Genomic DNA, 24,409 nt, shown 5'->3' on the forward strand with positions numbered 1-24,409 from the left:
CGATAAAATTCTATCCTTGTTGCTATGATCGCGCAATGCCTTCCAACCGCGACACATTGGGGATCCTATTATGATCACTAGATTTCCATCCTTGCCCATAATCGCATAATTGACGTAAGCGCCACTGTAGTTTTCAGCACACTTTTGAAATTTTAACAATGATTAATGAAAAGTTTATGATTTTTTAACGTTGATATCTAGCTAGTGATTAGATCTTGTGCTCTATTGAATAAAACTGGTCACAACCCAAGTAACAATTTAAATTCCTTTTAGACTTGTTTATTTTTATGGAAGCTTAATCATAGCATGACCAATTCATGAAACATTTATAGTTGTTTTTATCAAGAGAAAACAATCTCCGTTCGTACGCGGTTTTGAAGTTTTCTTCAAGTTAATTTTGAAAATCTCGCATAAAACAACTTGATTCACTAAGGCATTTAATCTTATAATATGTTTTAAGACGTATTTGAAGTTATTTTCAACAAATAACAACAACAAATTTTATTAAAAGTTTAAACTTCGCTTATTCAAGTGCAATACATCTGATTTATTCTCCTTTAAAAACTTCAGAAAACTTTCGATTCTTGATCTAGAGCCATTACTCTGGAACAAGAACTAAGCGGAATAATAAAACAACGAACTCTTTTATTATCTCAAGTAATAAATTATGCAACAAATTGGTTGTAAACAGCTTTCTTATGCAAATATGAACACTCAATCACTTTTGCTCACTGCTAATTTAGCCGTTTTAGTGCTCAAAAGTAATCATATCGACGAAATATTCATTTTATAACCAATCAAAAATGCGAGTAGCTTGCTGCTGTCGTCCAACCTTCAGTCAGCTACTCACACAGGCCACAGCAACTTGAATCGAAAATGAAATGGGTACTTACTGTGGCTCTTCTCATGTTCTTGCTAAATTGTGTAATTTTAGTAAGTTGCACTTAATTTTTGAATGCAAAAATACTCAAAACTATAATAGAATTGCAGGAAGTACGCGAAATGTACAGAAACAACTTTCTAGCTCCAAAAAGGTAAACAAACAATTTTCAAAGGCTGTTACTCTTGAATAAAACGAATAAGTTTCATTTAAGAGGAACAAATCTGCCTTAAGATCATCACTAGTAAAACCAATCTTCAATAAATACTGTAGATTTTATGCAAGGCAACTTTGTTCCATCATTGTTTTGAGGTGGTTTGGATTAAAGGAAATAACAATTGATGGCGGCTGCATGAGTTTTGTTTGCTTGCAACGGCAGCCATGTTTAGAAAGAATTGAAAAAGTGGCGTAGCCTTTTGTTTTTATAGGTAATTTATGTCTTCGTATATTAATGATTGATATTATTTTTGAGGCGCTCTGTTATTTTCGTATGTTTTGTGTGGCATATCAACGAAAAAGTAGATATGGCACGGAAAATTGTGATTCACCGTCATCAATGATCTTTGCCTGATATATAAATGCTTTAGTCATTTCAATTTGATGAAAATTCATTCGTAGTCCAATTAACATTTTTCATCCATGAAACAAAACTAGTTCGGATTTGCATTATGCATAGGCAAAATATTTCATTTATTATGCACTATTGGCACTTTTGGGAAAGACGGCTAAAAGATCAACATGCCTCAAGCTATTCTTGTTAAAGTTTTATGAAGTCCTTATAATCAATCATCAGTGCAAGTACATAAATACATCAAGTTTCAAAGCAGTCTTCAAAAGCAGTCTGGGAGATCTCCTGAAGAGTGGGCCAGATTAGTCGTATGGGTATTTTATGCCAATTTTATCTTGGATTTGTAGAACATAGAGCTTTATTGCTAAGTTTTATTATTCTATCTTAGAAATTACTTCAGGAATGCCACAAAAGTATAATTGTTACTTGAGAATTATGCACATTTGATAAATATTAGCTTGTGAGTGCTGGCATTGTCAATGGTGGTTACGTCAACTATGCGATTATGGCCAGTTAAGTATACCGGTAGCAAGTCGTTATAAAACTCATAAATTTCCTATGTTTAAACAAAAGCTATCCTCACAAGAATATTGATATATTTTTTTTAGTGATTGCTTGAAGACAGTTTAAGGAAGTTTGTAATAGTTCCCTCATGGTAGAAATTCACAAAGTCGCATGCCTGTTTTATGTCAATTTGAAAACTCATTATAGACAAATGCTGACGCATTTTTGGTTAAAATCTTGGATGAATTTCCGAGAAAATACATGGGGGAATACCCAGAGGAGTTTTTGAAGGAATCTCTGTATAAATTTCTACATCAATCAGTGGGAAAAATCCTGAATACATATTAAGCAACAGATGGATAAATTTTTGAAAGAATGCTTGGATTACTTTATAAAGGAATTCCTAGATGGGGACGTCTATAAATTATGTCACGCTTCGATAAGGGAGGAAAGATACACACATTTAAGAGACCCCATACACAAAGTTTATCTACAGGGGGTTGGAAGTGGATTTTTTTGCGTGACGCATTTTTTGGAATTTTTTTATCAATGGATCAATTTTGGAACGAATCCATAGAAAGAAATTCTTAGGAGAATTTATGGAGTATTTTTTGAAAATAAATTTTTGGAAGGATATCTAAAAGGAGATAAAAGGAAAATTGCATTGAGTTAGCATCCTTTGACAGATACGTATTTCGACCTCAACTGTAAGGTCGTCTTCAGTGTCTTGTACTTGACTCGGCATCACTGAAAATATAGCTGTAAGAATATTTGGAAGATTTTTTTTAGGAAATCCATGGAGAAATTAGTGTAACAATTCTAAACTTTTGATTTACTAAAAAAACGCTATAAGAATGTCTGGAATTCGTGGATGGTTTTTAGAAATAATAACCGGAGATATTTCTGAAACAATCGATGGAGAAATTTCTTAAGCATGAAGGTGTCCTAGAAAAAGTCTTGGTGAAATTCCTGGAGGTTCCTCTAGAGAAAGGAATTTCCAAATAAATTCATGAAAAAAATTTTGAAGGAATCCGTTGAAAATAAGTTGATAGAAAGCTGTGGTGGAATCTCTAGAAGAATTCCAGAAAAAAATCTCGGCATTATATTGAATATTTATTAGGATCAGGAATCTAGTTACCCGTCGTCGACCTCAACCATTAGGCGAACGGAAATTTAACCGGATATCTGCCATAAATAAGTTAGAATACAAATGCCATAAATTAGAATACGAAATTGCGAAATCTTCTGAAGCGAGGATCTTCAAAGTATTGGTGATGATGATGATATTAATAATGAAATCATAAACAAGAAAACATTTAAATAAGCATAAACATTTACAAGAAAAGAAATGCAAACTGTTTAAAAATTAACACTATTATTGCTAATCAGGTCTAAACAGGTGGTTCGGAGCTGGCTAGTAGTAGTGGTAGCCAGAAAAAATCCATTGTCGTTTTCATCATTTGATGATTAAGTGAAAAAAAAGTTGATTTTGATTTTTTTTTTTGCATTATTCACAATACCTAAATAGGTTAATATCTGATATATTTTTGCATTTCTCATATTGCCTTCTCTTAGTTAACACCATGTTGTTTGTCTGATAACACTGCATCCAAGGCACTCTTTCATGCTGGTTGGTCCGGAAAAATCACCACATGGAAGCAAGAGCATGCGGGGGATCCACTCTTCGAGTGCCTGCTTAGTGCTATGCCACCCACCAGTATTATTACCAGTAGCACCAGCAAAAGCAACAGCACAAGTAACTCAGTAGCATGATGACTGGTAATGACGATGATGATGGCGGCGGCTGCTGTGTTGCTATGTTGCATAAACTCTCGCTCCCACCCGATTTTCCTCTCGCATCTCTCGCATCGAGCTGACGGCTCTCCATAATAAATCCATTAGCAGCGTACAACAGCGTTCGGTGGCGGCCAGAGTGGACGCGTCACGCGGCGCGGCGCGGTGCAATGCGGCATTTGACAGGTCGCGCGTCGACGCGCGGCAGAACTCCGTTCATTGGAATACAAGGAAAACAATCATAACATGCCAGAGTGCGCGCGGAACGATGCGAAACGGAAAGCGTTTAGCCGCGCGACGCACGACAAAACAGTGCATGCACTGTTTTTGATGCGGAAGTCACGCGGTTCGCGCGGAGAATTTTGTATTCATGTGTGGATTTCGTCCGTTTTTACCAAACCATGACGTTAATTTTACGAAATTGTTTTTCAAATGTTGAATACAAAAAATATTAACATGAATAATACCACATGTTTATTGAACGGTGGCGTCTCGTAACCCCACTTTTCACCTATTATGCGAAACAAAATCAGTCATTTCTTCAAATTTATGACTAAAGACTTAACGGAAATAATCGAAATCTCTGTCATTCTACACCCATTACAAGCAGAGCTTTCACATTAGCCCTACCCATGTTTCATGCACAAAAAGGGTTGATACCCTCTTGTTTATTTTACTACCTCGAAGTATTCTACTAGGGTGTAAGCTTAAAAAATAGTTTCAAAATAAAAATACACTATTTTTGAGTTAACAAACTTGTTCCATTACCTTGCTGTTTGAAAATAAACCAAGGGGCGCCATTTTTTTACGTATACAACCCTGTGGTAACTCTGACTACAAGCTCACTTGTTCATAAAATTTCAAAATTTGTACCTGTAGGACGGGTAGATTTGAGGTTAGGGAATCACCATTGTCCCAAATGTATATCTCTTCTGAATCATCTGAAGTAAATAGCATTTGAGAGTAAATTTAGATAAATGATTTATTTTTAATTTTAGGTTGAGCACAATAATCACATATCTCTTGGAAATTTTTCATCAGATAACATGTACTCATGTGCAAAGGTGACGGAAATTATGAAAACTTTTCAGTTTACTTCACGAACAGACGCGTTGCACCGCGTTCACTCTGGCTATCAAGCCGCGTTGAAAACCGCGTCAAAAACGCGCCGCACCGCGTCGCGCCGCGTGACGCGTCCACTCTGGCCGCAGCCTTCAGCTTGGCCAAGGCGGCCGCGGCGGTGTGGCGACCCCCACATGAGGATCCATCCTTCCAACAAGATTTTCCAAGAGAGGATCACGGTCTCGGAGCTACTCTTGCGTAGCGATTGCGTTGGTATTGGTGCGCGCGTAGCAAAATTTTTCCCTCACGCTTTTCCGAGCAAATTTTCCTCTTTTCGCATCAGTTGGTTGAAATTTATGCACCCGTACGGAATCATCCATCGAGAGTGGGCCTCCGCTGGCAGCTGGCGAACCGATAGTGAAGCAAAAAACAGACTCTGGAGCTGGGGAGATTTGGCCATACCTTTGGCTGAGGGGTACTGGGATTTGAAGTGTGTCTTTTGATGTGAGATTTGTGGATATTTTGTCCGAAAGATAATAACCGCTGGATCAGTTCTGGGCTTGATCTGCTCTAGGCAAGAGAACTTCGTCGAATTTTAGGTGTTCTGTTCGCGACTTTAATACTGGACCAGCGAGGACTTTTTTCTGGGATTACATCTTGAAGGATATGTGCGAGAAATTTGCGTGAATAATTGAGTCGCATCAATAAGAAATGCTGCTGGTGAATAAGTGATAGCACTTAGTCTGAACGGATCGTGTCGGTATTGACTCCAACTGGTGGAAGTGAAGAAATAGAAAAATGCCAGTGTTCTTCTGTTTGAATCTAATATTGAGTGGTGATCGCAAATGAAACCGGACTAGTCCAGATTGTTTTGTGTGTGGGTGAAAAGTGATAAAGACATCGATTTGATTTTTCACTTGCGAAGAAACTGAACAGAAGTAACGCTTCGTCTCTCGGTGATGGTGATTTATTTACTGCCAGCTTTGCTTAAATAGAGAGGCCCGGATCGTGTATGATAGGAGAAACCGAACGTGGACAGTCTTGAATTTGGTGAAGCATTTTTGCCATCTGTCAGGATTTTTTTCATAGAATCACAGCCCAAGTGAAAGTGAAAAGCTCAAACCCAATAGATGCCATTGGAAGGTTGATAAAATCGTTGCATAAATCACAGCCCAATGGCAGCAATCCGAAACCAAAGAAATATGGAAATTCAGTCGAACGCCATCCAATGCTAGGGTTGTGAGGTTTCGACTTCTATACGAGAAATCACATTCAAAAATATATTCTCCTAGTGCGTGGTGCGGTGGGAGTAAGTACGAGTGAAAATCGAAGAAAACGTATAAGCAATCGAAAGCGAAAACCCGGTGGAAAATAAGAGAGAAAACAGCAGAAAAATATTTCCTTATATTTGAATCAAAAGCAACACTCCGCGATAGCTTCTACACGAGTGTTTCGAGCAAAACGCAAGAGTGTGCGGGAAGAAAGTAAAAACAGCATAAGTCCTAGCCGCAGAAGCAAAAAGCTATCAAAAAGTGTGTGAATAAAAAAAAAGAAATATGAGTAAAAAATTGTAATTGTTATTGATCGTGACAAGAGGTAAAGGAAGAAGGGAGAATAAATTATATTGAAGCTAAAGGAGTCCAAACCTTAGTGAGTGCTGCGAATACTACGAAAAGAAAAGCTCAGAAGTGTAAGGGTTCTGGAAGTGATTTTTCTCCTTCTCATTCCTCAAGGGTCGTGCCAACTATACATTTGCGTGAACGTCGAACCTGCAATTAATAATAATAGTGGTATAAGGAAAAAACCATCCAAACGTGGCAAAGTACAAGTGGCGACGAGGTGGCAGCGAAGTGGCAACAATTGTGTGCGCTTCTATACTCACTTTTCCTGTGTGTCAGAAATCTATGCTCACTAAGGCGAAAACAGGTGTAAAACGAAAAGAAGAAAGTCGTCATCACTAGGGAAACCCCGAAGAATTTCCCAGAACTAGAGCAATCTCCTAGTGTCGTAAGAAAATTTCTCTCCGTGCCAGCGGCAACAGCAAGTCGAGTGGTGTGCAGGCAGTGTGTTCAACAAAAAGCTAAAAGAGGCGAAAAAGCGAGATTTTCTCGAGTTCAGCAGCCAGTTGAAGCCCGTTCAGTTCAGTGTATCTGTGCGAGAAAAGTTGGAGAGTGCTCGGTTGGTGTTGGTGGTTTCCCACGAGAAGAGTGTGGAAGAGCATCATCATCATACAGGTTTCCATCCATCGAGCGACGGACGACAACGCGGCAGCAGCCAACCCGTCAGCCAAATCAGTCAAATCAGGGCAGTGTGGGTATTGAAGAGGTGCGTAATGTTAAAAATAAGTTAAATCCTCCTTGTATCCCCCATACCCTTCGTTTCCTTTGCCTTTGCAGATCAAGGCAAAACTGAACAGCGTTCCTGGTTGTTGTTTAGCCAGATTATAATAATCTTTCATATATAAGGTTTAAACCAGCATAAAGTAAAAACGTTCAAACATGGTTGTTCATACATATGGATGTGTGGGATTCAATCCATTGAAATTGTGGATATATTTAACTCCAAGTGAATATGAAAAAAATAAAACAAATGGATTGAACTTTATTTTTCAAACAAACAGAAAAACGTGAAAAATTGCGATAAACGCCTCATTCAGTTCTCAAAAAATTGTTGATCTCGACCTAACAGCCTTTGCAAAACCATTTTGTTCCTTGTCATTTTTTTCCGGGCCTATCATAACTAATTCTTTGAAAACAAACTTTAGATTTCTTCCTCAGCTTCAGCTGTCAGCTATCAGGCTGGATACTTAGAAGAAATCTTTAGAAGTAACTGAATAAAGAAAAATAATAAAAATTCGTAGTTTTAAAAGGACATCCAGACAGACAGAATGTTCTTTGAGGTCAAACTTTCAATGCCTACTTTTTAACATTCCAATATTAAAATCAAAGATTGCTCTACAAAGCAATTATGATGCATGTCGTTTTACACAGTGTTGACACACTGCTTGGTTAAAGAAAATATGATATATTTGACAAAGATGATCAGTGCGTTATCCAACGATAATTTCAGGTACTCAAAGGAGCTTTTTGAAACTTTCAAATGTATTACTGAAAAGCAGTTCAAATACTGTTTTGGAAAGCCAAAAATGCCGATGCAAATATTGTTTTTATGTCCGAGGCATAAAAATAAATCAGGAATAAAAAAATAATAAACACAAAAACTAACTATTGAAAAAAAAAGTTTTTGAGCAACTTTTTTTTTTAATATTAATGGAGTCATGACACTTTTTATAAAACATCAGTAGAACGGCTTGAATATTTTCACACCACATCATAAACTTCAATTTTAAATGGAAAACAAACTGAATGAACAAAACAGTAGTTTGTCAGTGAATCAGTTTCTTCCTAAATCGCAAAAACAGTAAAATTTAAAAAAAAATATATGAATTACCCATCATTGAAAGAACACGTTAATGTATGTTTTATATCTTCGAAATATTGCTTGGGGATTGCCCCGGGCCCCCCGAATCTGAAATCTAGCACTGAATTTACACCCCTTCAAATTTTGGGATTTTCGAGGGGGGTGGATGACAGAAAACAAATTACATAAAGAAAAACAATAAAAAAAGAAAAAAAATCAAATCATGTGCTAACACCCTATTTCAAATAAAAAAAATATATTGAGCGCGCCTTTATTGATAAGCTACTCATCATTTAAGTTCTTAGACAACTATAGTTTATATTAAAGACATTTGCTGTTGATTACCGTTACCCACGGATTACATTTCTTCAGCGTTTTGACAGAACATGTCTTTAGCTTGTTACTAACAGTTTGATTTAGGACTAGCAAAAATGTCAAGGATGTTTTTCTTCGATATTTTTCAATGAATTCAACACTACAATCACTGCAGATACACATAAAAATGATAAGATTAACATGTTATGTAAACTTTTTATTAATCATACAAACTTCGTGTTATGATGGTTTACATGTAAATTGGGAATTACTTTAAAAATATGTTCATATATTCCTCCGAGAGTTCTTACCGAAAATCCTTCATGAGTTATAGTAAGAGAAATTTCTCCAGGAATATTTCTGAATGTTTATTAATAAATAAAAAATACTAATAGAAATTCCACCAAGGGTTTCTGAGGGAGAGTTTCCAGAAATTAAGCAACTCTTACTAGAATTCCTTCAGAAAATTCGCTGAGATTCTTTCACATAATCCTCCAGGAATTCATTTTGGAATATCTTCAGGGATTTCTACAGGAATTAGATAGACAATTTATTCAAAAGCTTCTACAAGGATTCTTTTAGAAATTCCCCCATGGATTCCATCTAAAACTTACTCAGGCATTCCTTTAAAAATACACTTAAAGACAAAGACTGCTTCAGTAGTTAAAGGATTTTTTCATAAAAGTCAGAAAGAGTAACCTCAATTTTTTCATGGATCTTTGTTTTAAATTTTCAAAATTTTCAGAGAATTTTCAGCGATTCCTTTGGAAATTATTCCAAGGTTCTCCAAGGATCCTCCAAGACTATCTTCGAACACTTCGTCAGGGTTTACCGAAGAAGCTTTCTTTTTGAATTTCATCCTACGGTTCCTTTAGAAATATCTCCTGGGATTCCTTTATTTTTTTTTTCCTGGAATTCTTTGAGATATTCCTCCACAAATACATATTTACACTAAATTCTGTTTTACGCGATTTTTTGTTTCACGTAAAAAAAAAATTGACAGAGTTATCAAGGATGATAAGAGAGAAATGTAGTGCAGTAATTCCAAGATGACTTTTTTAGGTATTCTCGGAAATACTTCTATAAATAAATTCTAAAGTGATTTCTTCTGGAGCTCCTGGAATAGGGTGGCCCACACTTATATGAAAATAAAAAACCCAGATTAATCCACCTAGTGGTGATAGTGCCTTTCTCGTCGAATATGTACTAATAATCTTTCCGTCGACGCAATCAATCTTGCCTTAGAGTGATCAGCCCCAAAATTTGGGGCCCAAATCTCTGTGCTTTGGTAATGGACGAGAAGGAGGAAATGCTCATAACAGCCATCTGAGACAGTACCACCTACGAATTTTTGAATCATAAGAATACTTTATTTAGAAATTCAAGGTCATCATCGAATTGGGGCACTTATTCTGACGTTATGTTCAACGTATGGGCAGAGCCGAAAGTATCAGACCTTTTAGTTGACTGCTTGATAATCTTTACTGGAGGCTGATTCATACCAAGATGACAATTACTAGCCAGGATTTAACTTTTTCACAAATCATTTTGACAAAGTTTAATCTGTCCACTTTATGCTATATTTTGTTATCATTGGTTACAAGATCCATGTAAAATTTGTTATGTAGTAATTTGAATTGCCAATGTTATATCACATTCAAATATAAACCACATTACAGAGCCCGCTCTCCAGTCGCATCAAAATTTTGCGCAGTAATTTTAGACGCAAATAAAGATTTCAAAGAATATTCGGGGCTCATGCGCTTAAATTTTATTTTTTCCATATAACGTTGACCCATCCTACTGAAAATTTATGTCTCAGGAATCTAAAATTGTGTGATTTAATGAGATCGCTTTAGTTTTTTTTAGGTTTTTGGTTCTCTTACACATATCCATCGCTTGCATTGATTTCGTTCACTTTCGTAATTCCGCTGAAGCACCCAACGCTGCTTCTGCAACACCACCGGCAGCCTCTTATGTAGTCTCAGTCTATTTTGTGTTGCTTACGAGACTCCCGGAAATGATTCCGGAACACAACCTTATGTTCACTAGTTTATGAAAACTGTTAATCAGGTTACCCAGATTTAGAAACACTACCGATGGTAACTTCTGTGGACTGTGGACTTATTTTCTTATTATCCACGCATCAGGTTACTGACAAAAAAGCGATTTGATACCGCAAGCATTGGTTTGATCCACTTTTATGTATTCCATTTCCAATGCGACACTCTTAACCGGTTCCGGAAAATTTACATGGTTCATTTTTACATTTGACCAATTCCGGCGGGACACCGGAAACCGGTTGTGGAACGTAATCTCAGCTGATTTTCTTAACCCTTCAGCGCGCGCGCCGTTGGAAAAAGTACAACACTACCAAAAAACCTCGCTCGTCGTATACAGCGCGAACGCGGTGCAGTTTCAGCTGCTTGATGGCGCGCGTCCTGGAAGGTTAATAACCGTTCATCAGCATATCGAAAAAACCGCGATTTGATGAAGCGCATGCATGGTGCTCGGTTCCCTTCTACATTTGACCACATCCGGAGGGACACCGGGAACCGATTCCGGGACACTACTAGTTCTCCCAAGCATGGTCTGGGATATTATTTCTTTGTAACCGTTCATTAGGATACCTTAAATGCCATTTGATGTGTCGCGAATATTTTTTTGGTTTGTTTTTGCATTCGGCCACTTTCAGCGAGACACCTCGAACCGATTCCGGAACACTATCCGTAGTTTCTAATGTGGGCTTAGCTTATTTTCTTGCTGATCGTACAAGTTATCGAAAAGGCTACGATTTGATGTGTCGCATGTATGAATTAGGCCACTTCCGGCGGGACATCAGGAACCGGTTCCGGGATGCTACCAGCTCAGATATGATCCGAAACTGGTTCCGTAACACTACCGGTCAGATATAGTACACGACTATTTTCCTATTTACCGTTCATCAGGTTATAGAAAAAGCTGCGATTTGATGTGTCGCATGCATGGGTTCGGTTCACTTTTATATTTGGCCACTTCCGGCGGGATACCCGGAACCGGTTCCGGAACACTACCAGATCAGATATCAGAGACTATTTTCTTGTTTACCAATCATCAGGTTACAGAAAAAGCGGTGATTTGATGTGTCGCATACATGGGTTTGTTTCACTTTTATATTTGGCCACTTCCAGCGGGACACCCGGAACCGGTTCCGGTATGCTACCGGTTTAGATATGGTCTTAGACTATTTTCCTGTCTACTGTCCATCAGGTTATACAAAAAGCTGCGTTTTGATGTGTCGCATGCATGGGTTTGGTACACTTTTATATTTGGCCACTTCCGGTGGGACACCCGGAACCAGTTCCGGAACACTACCGGTTCAGATATAGTCTGCGACTATTTTCCTGCTTACCGTTCATCAGATGAACGAAAATGCCGTGGTTTGATGGGTCGCATGCATGGGTTTGTTGCAATTTCATATCTGGTCCCTTCCTGGGGTACCGGTCCGGAACACCTAAATGGCCATAACTCCGGAACGGCTGGACCGATCTGAACCATTTTCAATAGGAAACAATGGGACAATATTCCGCGTCGATTGAAACCTAAAGCGTTGAAATCGGTTGATATTTACTATCCAAAAGTGAGGTGACATTTTTGTACACATACACACATACACACGCACACACACATACATACATACACACACACATACACACACAGACATCATCTCAACTCGTCGAACTGAATCGATTGGTATATAAGACTTGGCCCTCCGGGGGTTCTATCAAGATTTCATTTTTGGAGTGAACATATAGCCTTTCGGTACACCTTGGTGTACGAGAAAGGCAAAAAAATAAAAAAAGTCAAGTCTTACCTCCTGAATAGGTTGTTTTAGACTCCCAGAAGCTACGATCAGAAATTGATTAAAATCGATTAAGCCTAAGGGGGTGCCCAAATTGCTTGAAGTTTGCATGGGAACACGTGGCCATATGTACACTCAGCCAAATAACCTTAAGATTTTCATAAGGCCCAACTTATGAAACAGCCTTTAAATAATTCATAACGGTGTGAAGAATTAGCATTAAGTTAAAATTCACAAATAAAAAAAAAAATTCATAATGATTCGGATGAATTTCATAAGGTCACTCTATGACGTAAAATCGTCTCACAGCTTGGCTTTTATTCATGTTTAGCAGCATTGAATTCTCAAGCGTCGGTAGCCGTGTGGATAAAACACGGGGTCGGTGATCCCGACGTTCATGGATCGAATCCAGTCTGCATCATTTTAATTTTTTTTGTTTTTTTTGTCTGTATTAACGAGATTATTAACCCTAGGCTAGTTCATCTCAGGACTCACGCTTTACTTCCCTTCCGAAGGAAGAACCCACATTTTGTGAGTATGTCGGGAGTGGGATTCAATCCCAGGTCCTTTTTTCTGATTCTCTAGAACACATGGATCGAATCCAGTCTGCATCATTTTAAATTTTTTTGTTCTTTTCATATGTTTATCTTATGAAATTTGTCATAGCAAGCACGATCAATTTTCATAAGGTATTCTTATGTCATCCATAAGAATTAGTTATAGCAAATTTTCATAAGGTATTTCGATGAATTTCGCTGGTTTTTTTTCGCTGAGTGTATGCAGAAATTTTTCGTATAACTTTTTTTCACAGGCGTACACTGGGGCAGGACTGAACATACACGGAAGAAACCTCTAGCTCGTCGAAATGTCGAGATACTAATTTGGTGTCTTCAGAGAAAATATTTCTATAGACATGGTCGATATTCTGAGCGGTAGGTAATTTTCGTACGTTATTCGCATAAAAGTCCTATAAGTCATTTTGGCCAAATTACATTTTAGCGATATGGTGTCTTCGGCAAATTTGTTTGGCTATTCATGCTGAAAAAGTTTGCTGAAGACGTCAAATTTCCAAAGCCTACTATTCTTGAGATATTAACCGATTTATAAAATACCTACATAAAATAGAAATTTTTCATTAAAATACGTTTTTAAACAAATTTTATGTCCGTTTTCGAGTTATAATAATGAATAATACTAAAATAAAACATATATATAGGAAATTAGATGAAAAAAATAAATATGCATTAATTTATGTAGAAAGTTCCCGAAAATCACTCAAAATGTGTATAGGACGTTCTTGCAGTCGGGCAAGTTCGGGCATGTATTTTCATCGCCAATCGCCTAAAAAATAGATTAGCTTTCATGTAAAAAAAAATCACAGACATGATTTTTGATGATTTTTTAAAGTAGGGTTCAAAGTTTACTGTTTTTGGTAAATTAGAACAAAATTTGTGCTCATAAATAACTACGTTTTAAGATGCCAAGTGAACCATAAAAAGTATAGATGCTACCTGGTCACAGTTTAAGATTGAAAATAACTTGTGAAACACAAAAATGTCCGAAACGCCAATTAAAGTAAGCCTTGGTTTTATCATTTGTTAATGATTTGCAGTCTCCGACCAAGTTGTTTAGTATATAATCACCTACAATAATACAAAAGGGTTTTATCATTAAACGCTTACAGCGCCACCTAGCGGCAAAAATTCGAAAACTTAAGATTTCTGCATATATACCACGGTTTTCCCATACAAACTTCAAGCAATTTTAGCGCCCCCTTAGGCTCAATCGATTTTGCTCAAATTTTGAACGTAGCTTCTGGGAGTTCAAAACAACCGATTCAGCAGGTAAGACTTTGAATTTTACAAAAAAATTGTTTTTCATTTAAGTGTGAGCCACCATCTCCTGCAAGAATCTTTGAAGGAATTCCTGAAGGTTTATCGGAATTGAAAGAATCCGTGAAAGAAAATTTCAGCAGAGAATTAAATTTTTGACCTTTCAAGTTATTTTAAGCAGAGCGTCAAAGTTTGACCTTGAAATCAGAGTTGATGTACACGTGCTGTAGTCCCATGTACGGGAGCCATATTACAAGCAAGCTCCCAGGAGCACAGTACATTTTGAGACTGAAAGTTGTGCGCCTCATTTTTCTCAAGATGTGTTTCATGAGCTGCGTCTCATGCGCTGATTAAATTAGAAAATTTCACGACAAAAACTTCCTAAACGAACGAGAATTGAAACCTTAACCTTGGCATTGAGAGTCTCTAGTCGTATCGCTTGGACCAACCAGACACTTGTGTTCTGTACGGAAAAAAGTTGTTGAGGTTCTGCGTTACCAAGAAGTTGTTTTTCACCTTAGATACCAACAGCTCACGCAGCGCATGAGACGAGCTCCCCGGGAGCTAGGTGCCTAGCTCGCACCCACCAGATTTTCGTGATCCTCCTAGCAGCGCAGCACACTGCGATTTTGGAGAGCAGGGAGACAATTCTTCATTACACCAACAAAGCTAGCCATGAAAATGTTTGACACTTCTGAGGTCATTTTGACAGACCACACACATGCAGGAAAAAGACGGATCATATATTCTACTTTATCGATCTTGTTGCCGTCCTTTTCATGCCCATGTTACATCTGTCAAAATGACCTGTGAATTGTCAGTCATTTTGAGGTTAGGTTCGTTGGTGTAATAAAGAATTTGGTGGGAGGCTCGCTGTCACATTTATGTACACATGAGAAATGGGAAACTCTGCTTGAAATAGAGAATTCTGAGGATCGATAATTTTCTAAATTTTGGGCATTTGCTATCGAAAACAAGAATTTTCAATGTCTGTGTTGAATTATATGTTTTAATTTAAAATAAGTGTTAATTTAGTTCATTAAGACTAAAAAATGTCAGATGAATGTAAATGTGAATAAATAAAATCAATCGTGGGACGTGTACGTAACTACAATCAAAAATCAACATTTTCCAGAGTTTTTACCGTACAAATTTTATTTATTGAAATGCTGAAAAATCTACTCAAATTTGCATTTTGTGCACATTTTTAATGAAGAGGTGTTTTATTCAATCCCATTTTCAATAATATTTATCATTTTCAACACATCTTCAAGCTATTCTAAGTTTGACTAAGGAGTGTATCGTAAAGTAGTTGAAAATGTTTACAGTTGCCTCAAACATAGATTCATACAACTTTTAAGTGGCTTAAGTACTTTATAAATCCTTGAAAAAAGAAATTGCCTTTTGGTTTTCTAAAAATATTCATTTAACTGGGTTTTCAACCTAGATTACTGACACTTATTTTTCAAAGTTTGCACACCTTCTAAAAAATTGAAGTTGCGAAAAAGTTCGATAATGTTCGAAGAATCGTGATCCAAGGCAAATTATTTTTTTTGCGTTGCGTTGCGTTGTGTGGTAACGGAGTAATTCGTAGATTGCGTACTGAAAGTTGTCATGTTAAAACTTTAATACTCCTATTCTAATTGCTTATGGAATGCTGTTTGGGAAGGAACAGCTATCCAATCAGAGGTTGAAGTAAAAAAGACATGAAAATTTCCATTGCCGGCCACGCCCATCTTCTCCGTTACGAGGATAGGAAAGGATGTGATGATATGATACCTACTTTAGGTGAGGTCAGCGACTCACCGACGCCCCCATAGGTGTCAAGGAGTTGGATATTTGGAATGGGTTAATTTGGGATTCACTATTAGCGAGTGAAGTGACAATATTCAGATTGTGTAAGTGTATTTGAGTAGATCATGTAGATGAATTTATGGGAGTGTAAGTGTTTTAGTATATTTAAACACGAACGTTGGGAGTGACGTAGATAAGAAATTTTGTCACTCCATGGGCCTTTTTGCTTCAGAGATAGGACACAGGAATTTTCACTGTGTCCTGGCTAACAAGCCTAGGCTAAAGCGCCATTGGTCGCTCTCTGAAACGAAAAGAAATACAATTGATGCTACCTGGCGGTGGGTAGGGATAGTTAGGATGGGAGGACATCTATTTAACGAGAGGCCAGCGACTCACCAACGCCCTCGTAAATAGCAAGGAGTTGGATTTTTGGTAAGGGAACGGTCTAGCATACGTAACTATACGTAAGTATTTTTTTATTCTTAATCGCTTAACCTAATTTACAGCTCTATTGTCCACTGGGGCACTACGTGAGCAATTTCAATTGACAGCTGCACTTACATTTTGTACAGCGCCTAGATTCTTATTCTACTTTATCGAACTGGTTGCCTTTCTTTCTGCTGCTTTCACTTTTTCTACTTTATACCTAGTAGAATGATGAGCACAAGGATGATGATGGATGGCCGTTGTTCCTTTCCAGTCCGATTGGGGGTCCATTATGAGTAGCAGTTCGCCGATATCCAGGTATCCGGGTCCGTTTGAGCCATGGGGCTCAGAAGAGGGTCAGTGCCAATTGCTCTCGGGGGAAAAGCAACTGACGAAAAATTGCAAGTGTCGGGGCTGGGAATCAAACCCATGACCATCCGCATATGAAGCGAACGTGTGACCAACTACGCCACGGGCCCCGGCTACTATACGTAAGTAATGCGACTATGTATTATTGTTTTGTTTGGTGATTCCAAAGAAAGCACCATTATCATGATGATCAAACCAGAATGAACTCACCAAATTTCTTGTTTGATATGATGTCTCCCTTGGCGGATGAATTGACCGAGAAGTGCGACACACTTGACCCAAGGCAAATTATTTTTTTCAAGTAGAATCTCCACTGCATTTTAGCGCAATGCATAAAAATGAAAAAAAAAAAACAAAAACATTTTAGAGGAATCCCTTTTTTCTATGCTCCTCCAAATCATGTTTACGCAAATAAAAATACGTAAAATGAAAAATTCGGATTTTTATTTAAATAGGGTATGTTTGTTTATTAATTTATGGACGAGCAAGTTAAAGCAAAAAATGGAATTTTATGACCTTTTAAGATATATTAAAAGCAGAACTTCAAAGTTTGACCAAAAATAATAGACGTTTTTTTTTGGAGTGGACCATTTTGCATATACATAATAAAGATTTTTCTATCGAAAATATAAATTTTGAAAGTCGGTATTTTATTTAGGAGCGGACCTGGTGTGATGGTTAGAACACTTGACTATCACGCCGTGGGATCGAATCCCACTCCCGACAAACTCGCAAAATGTGAGTTGGGAAGCAAAGCGTGGGTCCCGAGATGAACTAGCCTAGGGCTAAAAATCTCGTAAATCTCGTAAAAAAACGTAGCCTAGGGCTAAAAAGTCGGTATTTATGATATATTATGTGTACATAATTGTTAACAAGTATCAATATTTATATTAATTATATTATCGTTCAAATTTTATTCGCCACATATTTTTGAAATGTTGTAAAATTTTAACAAAATTGCATTTTGTGCAGATTTTTATTTTGTGAGGTGTTTTGATTTAATTATATTTTGAATAATACTAAACATTTTCCAATTGTTTTTTTTTTCAAGCTGTTCTAAACTTAACTACGTCCTGAACATTTATGCCACAAAAGTTCAGTCTATTGGACGCAGTGGCTTAATTTCCCCAACAGGGGAGGAAAAAAAATACTGAACATTTTCAATCTTTATTGCTTCTATTTAGGATGTGCCTCAAATCTGTATCGACTGCGACGTCCTGCTGGATTAGAAATTAATTAACAGTTGTTTGATCACTTTATTTTACTCCTATCAAAAATATGTTCGCCACAAGACTATCGGACGTATATCAACCTTCTCTTTCATGCAACAGCAGTAAATTGTCATTTTTTGTTTAGTGTTTTCATATATAATCGTTTCTCTGAAAATAACCCAATTCTGCTAGGGAGCCAACACGAGAAAGGCGTTTGGATAAATTTCAGGCAATCTAAAATATCTACGTATAAAATGACTATGAGTACCATAAGAGGTTATAACATTATTTTGATAGCCAAATCATCATGATAAAGTAACTGTCCTCTTTGTACTATTGCTTCCATTTTCGACCTATTGTTGTTGCTTATTTTTATTTTATTTTTCAGGATTAAACATAAAATATAAGTAACATAGGTAACGGAAACAGTCGATGTCGTAGTCTTCTTTTTTTCGTAAATGATTGAATTTGGGAGCAAAGGATTGATAAAGGTATTCATGTCATACTCTATGTGTTTTCCATAATTAAAGGCCAAAAATGAAGATGTGTGGCTTCAAAATATGTATATACAAAACAGGCATACTGTTTTTCGCAAACACACATGTTTCTGTCCCTGTGGGGCCTATATGCATCCACCCCAAGATCCACCCATTAGCATCGCACATCAGCACCCTTAACGGATATGTAACTTGAAGATTGCTCTCTCTGATAACGATGTTGAAGTGCGTGGGAGGTGGATACAGATGGGTCCTAGAGACAGAAAAATGTTTGTCTACCCAAATCAGATAGGCCCTTTTTAAATGTTAACTAAGATTTGTAGTCTGATTGTAAGGTGTTTTTACTTATTGTTCGTTAATATAGCATTCGTAGCAAACTCCCTTTCCCCCGTTAGTCACTAGAATTGTTCAAACCGCACAAATACTATAAACAGTTCGAAACAGTTTTCGTATGGCATCTACTCGTCACGATGCTACATGATCGGCTCTCCCGGCGTGGTTCAGCATAAGAATTATACAAATTATCACATTAATTGCGAGAACCAGCACGATACGCTATCCCAACTGTGACGACAACCCGAACGGCACCAAATGAAAAGCGCCAACCAAATCAGCACCCCGAACCGAACCCAAATGGATTTTATTTTAAGAATATTAGCATGATCGCACGCAGTGGCCACAGCGAAATATGTTTATCTTTTCACTATGCAGCCATAAATCTGCGTGATTCTTTCTTTTATTTTCCCTAGATCTCGATCGAATGGGTGTTTTCCTCCGTGCGCATTCGGAGAATGTAGCCAATTGACAGCCCAAGCTGATCGGAAATGGTAAATAAATTGTGGGAGGCCACGCTCGTCGTCCTCGTCATTGTCTAGCCCTGACTGGCCGGCAGCCTGGCTGCTATCTATGGGGGCGCCTGACTCGAGTTGCAAATTTGAAGACAAAGCATGATGATGGCGCATCGGACAGTTTGTTGATTAATGACAGATGCGGGGTGATGACTGAAACCGCGTCCAAATTTTGGCGAGGTGGTTATTATACTTTGGTTTCTTCCCACCACTGGCATTCGCAGATGTTTTGGTTTTGGAAGTATGATTCACTCATTTGTATTCGAGGAATGACTAAAACCAAGTCAAGCGTTTTGCGTTACAGGATGAAAACAAAGCAAATGGATAGAGTGGACGAGTTTGACGTGGGAGTTGAGATAAAGCAAACTTTGTAGTGCGTAATAGTTGCAGCTGGAGCATTATAGTTCCCAATTATTATGACGCTGTGGGCGGTAGCAGCGTCATTGGCCCTTAATCTTCTATCGATGACAGTTCTACAAATCGATGAACAAGTGATGTGTGGGCACGTTGTATTCGCGGCATTTCTGCAACACCTGGCGGATGGCGAACATCTGGTCCGTTGTAGCGCGTTCATCCATAAATCCAGGCTGATATTGTCCCATGAACTCTCTTGCAATCGGTGATAGACGGCGGCATAAAATTTGGGAGAGTATCTTGTAGGCAGCGCTCAGTAGTGTGATCGCGCGGTAGTTCCCGCAATCCAACTTGTCGCCCTTTTTGTAGATGGGACACACGATACCTTCCATCCATTGCTCCGGTAATACTTCCTCCTCCCAAATCTTGGTAATGACCTAGTGTAGTGCTCTCACCAGTGCTTCGCTCCACCGTATTTTAGAAGCTCGCTTGGAAGTTGATCTGCTCCAGCGGATTTGTTGTTTTTCAACCGCCGAACCTTCTCTTCAATCTCTTGGAGGTCAGGGGCCGGAAGTCTTTCGTCCTGTGCACATACTCCGAGCCTCTGCGCGAGCGGTTCAGCTTCTCGTAGAACATTCGTGTGTCCATAGCGCGGTACAGCTCTTCCATCGCTTCGCGATCTCGTTCTTCCTGCTGGCGCTTCTTCATTCGGAAGACTGAGTTCTGCCTGTTCCGCGCCTGTTTGTAACGTGCCTCATTCGCTCTCGTACGGTGTTGCTGCATTCTCGCCCATGTTTAGTGTTCACGTTTAGTATCTAGCTGTGTACAAAATTTCATGTAAATTGGTTTTAAGCCAGCCGATCGAAATTGTGCAAGAAGGTGTCTCTTTGAATATCTTCTTCTTCTTCTTTATGGCTCTACGTCAACACTGGGACTTGGCCAGCCTCGCTTCAACTTAGTGTTTTGTGAGCACTTTCACAGTTATTAAGACGGGCTTGGTGGTCTAGTGGCTACCGCTTCTGATTTATATGCAGAAGGTCCTGGGTTCAATCCCTGGCCCGTCCCTTTCCTCCTACTTTGTATCTTTCTATATACTTTCTCTCTGCTCTCTACATATACAACTCATGTATATAAACATGTTCATAGCCGTCGCTAGAACAGAAACGGGTTGAAAAAGCCGTTTCCCTTCCTTCCAAACTTTCACAGCACAGTGTCACAATCCTATTAGAAAACGCCTACAAGTTATGCAATCAAACGAACTGTGCCGCACATCTTCAAAAATAATAAAAACACACAATTCTATCACCTTACCCTGGTATCCACACACCAATGTGTGAACCTTGCCAACCAATTCCCATCAACACTCCAACATCCGCATGAATTTGTGCTGACGTAGAGGTACATTCGGCCAGATGTGGATACAAACGATTGCAATCATCACTTCCTTACCCCTTCCCCACATTGACTTGCAACCTGACGTGGCAGGCGCCATTGTCGCCTAAAAATAGAGGATCACCAACGCTCACACACTGAAGATGCCTGCTAGTCCCCGGCAGTTATTCTCATTGATCCTTGTGTGAGTGTAGCTGGTCTGGCGATACTAGAGTAGCATCCACGGGCGGTCAATCAAGCTCAAGCTCAAGCTCAAGTGAGCACATTCACAGTTATTAATTGAAGGGCTTTCTTTGCATGCCATTGCATGAACTTGTATATTGTGAGGCAAGCACAATGATACATTATGCCCAGGGAGTCGAGAAAATTTTCCCGACCAGAACAGGAATCGAACCCGCCGAATCCCCGGCAATCCATAGCCTTAACTAACTAGGCTAACTGGAGACGGTTTGAGTATCATAACTGCTTGCAATACTGCGCCAGTCGTTTAAGTGTTTCGTAAGCCTCGGAATGTGGTTCAGACTCCCGCTGCAGTCGGAGAAAACTTTTCTACAAACGGAAAATTCTCCATTTGACCATTAGATGTTATGTATGTGTTGTCCATTGTAAAATGTTAATAGGGTAACTCTTGCTGAGACCGTTCCGTGATTTACAAAAGTGCAGATAACTTTTGATAGGAAAAAGATACATCTCTATTTTTTGATATGTTGTGTAAAAATGTCCCAGCTTTCGATTAACACAAAATCGGTGGTTGCCAACATGGTGAAAAAAGATTTTTGGTATATAAATAAACTCAAGATGGCGATCGAAATCAATATGGCCGACTAAACTTTTTATAACTGCAAAAAGTACCTCTATCTTTGCACCTTTCAACAGCATTTCGTTTTAAAGTGGTTTCTGGAGAAACTTTCGAGTTATAACGGTTTAAATAAGCCAACAATTGACCAAAATCGAGGGGTTCGCAAAGATGGTTGTGAATCTTGCAAACGGGGGGTCCATTAATTTGATTAACCAAATGTATTTTCCTTACTTTTTTGGGGAATTTTTAGAAAATCACCACTTTAAACATTTTTGAAGGCATGGTGCAAATAGTGGGACGGTCTCAGCGAGAGTTACCCAGTAATGTTACATAAGTATATTCGGCATCTGGCCGAAGACGACGTAATTGTCTTTATAAAATCCATGTCACAGCATTAAAGATGACCTGCCACGTGCCAATTTAACTCGAACAAGAACAACATAAATAAACCAATGTAATTTATTTACATTCCTCACTTGGGTCCACTGAATCGAATTCCAAGGTCAGATAAGGTGATGGCAGCGTTATCATTAACAAAAAGAAAATTGTTCCCTATTGACGTTTTATAGCTCCTTTTTATGTCCTTGCCACCCGTTACATACTTTCGATGAGACGCTCTGTGTGGTCCCTCTCCAATCTTTTCTTCTTGAGACGAAAATGTTTCCGTTTTTTTTTTGTGAATTGTAAATCTTAATCGATGAAGGCGGGCGGCAGCATCGAAGACGACGATGACACTGTTTCCTTCCGATTGTTTGCTAGGTCGTAATTCTGCTGGTGCTGGCAAAAAGCTGGAAAGTTCTCACCGAAGAAGTCCCCTCGTAAAGCGACGACGGGTAGCGAAGGACATGGCATTGTTGTGGAGACACCGATAGCCGGATGGCACAAATTAAGTGAAAGAGGCCATCAAAAATGTCGACTGTAATTATGTTGCGTTTATTGGGCTTGCGATAACTGCCCGTGCTCATATTGCATACGAAATGCGAGAAGAGATTTATAGGCTTCAATTATGTATGCACTAAAATTAACTGCGCTTGAAAGTTACTGCACATCTGATGCCTTAATCACCCTGAGCATAATTCAATTATCGTCATTTCGAGAAAGTGCTTTAAATAGCTCAGCCAAATCCTCCCGCTGGAAATGACAGCCAGTCAGGAGAGACCGTGAAACGCACCAATAAAAGAGAAAATTAATTAATAATTAATAGTCATAAATTTCAGACACACTTTAGGTCGCGGTTTTCGTCGTCGGCCGCACCGCCATCATCACCTCTCAACGGGCATGCTGCTGTGTATCTCACGACCTACCTTTTTCTTGCGCCAAGTTCTCGCTGCTGGGAACACGAACTTGACGGCGAGCAGGCGAATCACAGAGCTGCCGAGCAGGCTGTCCCGAGAGATCTGTGGCAGTTATCGTCATTTCGACAGCAGCCATCATTCATTCACTCAGCAACTTATTCACGTTATGGGGCCTCTTCGTCTCAGTTGACGTGTGATGGTGGTGGAAATGAAATACACTCCTTGTTGTAGAGTAAGGTCACATTTGTGTTAAAGCATAACACAAGAATGATTTTTGTTTGGTCCGCGAAAAAAGTTATCTTTTTTTCAAAACTTCTTTATTGTTCTGAACAAAAAAATGACGTCAAATCAATCATGCTGTAGTTACGATCATTAATATTTCGCATTTATATTGTGTTTAGTTTTTAATTTTATTTCGATTGGTTATTCCTCCTTCCAAATGTATTGCGTATCTCTCCTCTACAAATCATTAAATTCTGAAGCCTCAAGTGTTATTTTCCAAAATCTTCAAAGAACCAATACAGGAATCGTACAATGTACCCTGCTCCAGTTTTTGTTAGACGAAAAAAAAAAAGAAAATGATGTGGAGTTTGTCTTAGAACTAATATAGTATGAGAATCCTGTCTGGAATCTTCAATTGCTTGTAAATGTCAAAAAAATGATCACGTTCTCCCGATCCGTTTACATTCATGTTAAAATGTATTGATCATGGCCGACTTGAGTCTGTTTTGGTCGAAATCATTTTTGATTAACCTTCTTCGGGCATTAAAAAAAAGTTACGAATAATGAATTGGGGTCATTATGACCCAGAAAATCAAACTCTTATGAATGACGATTTTTTCACCAATTCAAATGACCAAAGTCTTATTTGATAGATAATTTCGTCAAGAATGTGTTGAAATGTTGAAATCGTGGTTCCGGGAACATTGGCCACCGGGAATCTGCTACACAGGGCACCGTGTCGGACATGTGGGATAGCACTACCTTTTGCCAGTAGTTGTGGAATATCTCGCGTTCTGGACCACCTAGAAGGGTACTGTCTTCGGCAAAGTTGCTCAGAAGACTTAGAGCTTTCACAGAGGAAACAATTAAGTTCGAGAATCACTCACTGCGTGGCGCTAGTGTTCCTATAAGCTTCCAGTTCATTCTGAGCGTCGTATATCTCGTGTTCTGGACCACCTAGAAGGATACTGTCTTCGGCAAAGTTA

At 38.5% G+C, this 24,409-nt stretch overlaps 1 long non-coding RNA gene across 1 annotated transcript in view; it reads left to right on the top strand.

Moving 5' to 3' along the window:
• Positions 1 to 4,960: 4,960 nt before the first annotated feature.
• The window catches only part of LOC115263151 (uncharacterized), a 489,784-nt gene continuing 470,335 nt past the window's right edge, over positions 4,961 to 24,409 (top strand). The window contains exon 1 of the long non-coding RNA XR_009997875.1: positions 4,961 to 7,133. This is a non-coding gene — a long non-coding RNA (uncharacterized LOC115263151). The remainder of the gene's footprint in view (positions 7,134 to 24,409) is intronic.

The sequence above is a fragment of the Aedes albopictus genome, chromosome 2 (assembly GCF_035046485.1).
Source record: "Aedes albopictus strain Foshan chromosome 2, AalbF5, whole genome shotgun sequence".
NCBI lineage: Eukaryota > Metazoa > Arthropoda > Insecta > Diptera > Culicidae > Aedes > Aedes albopictus.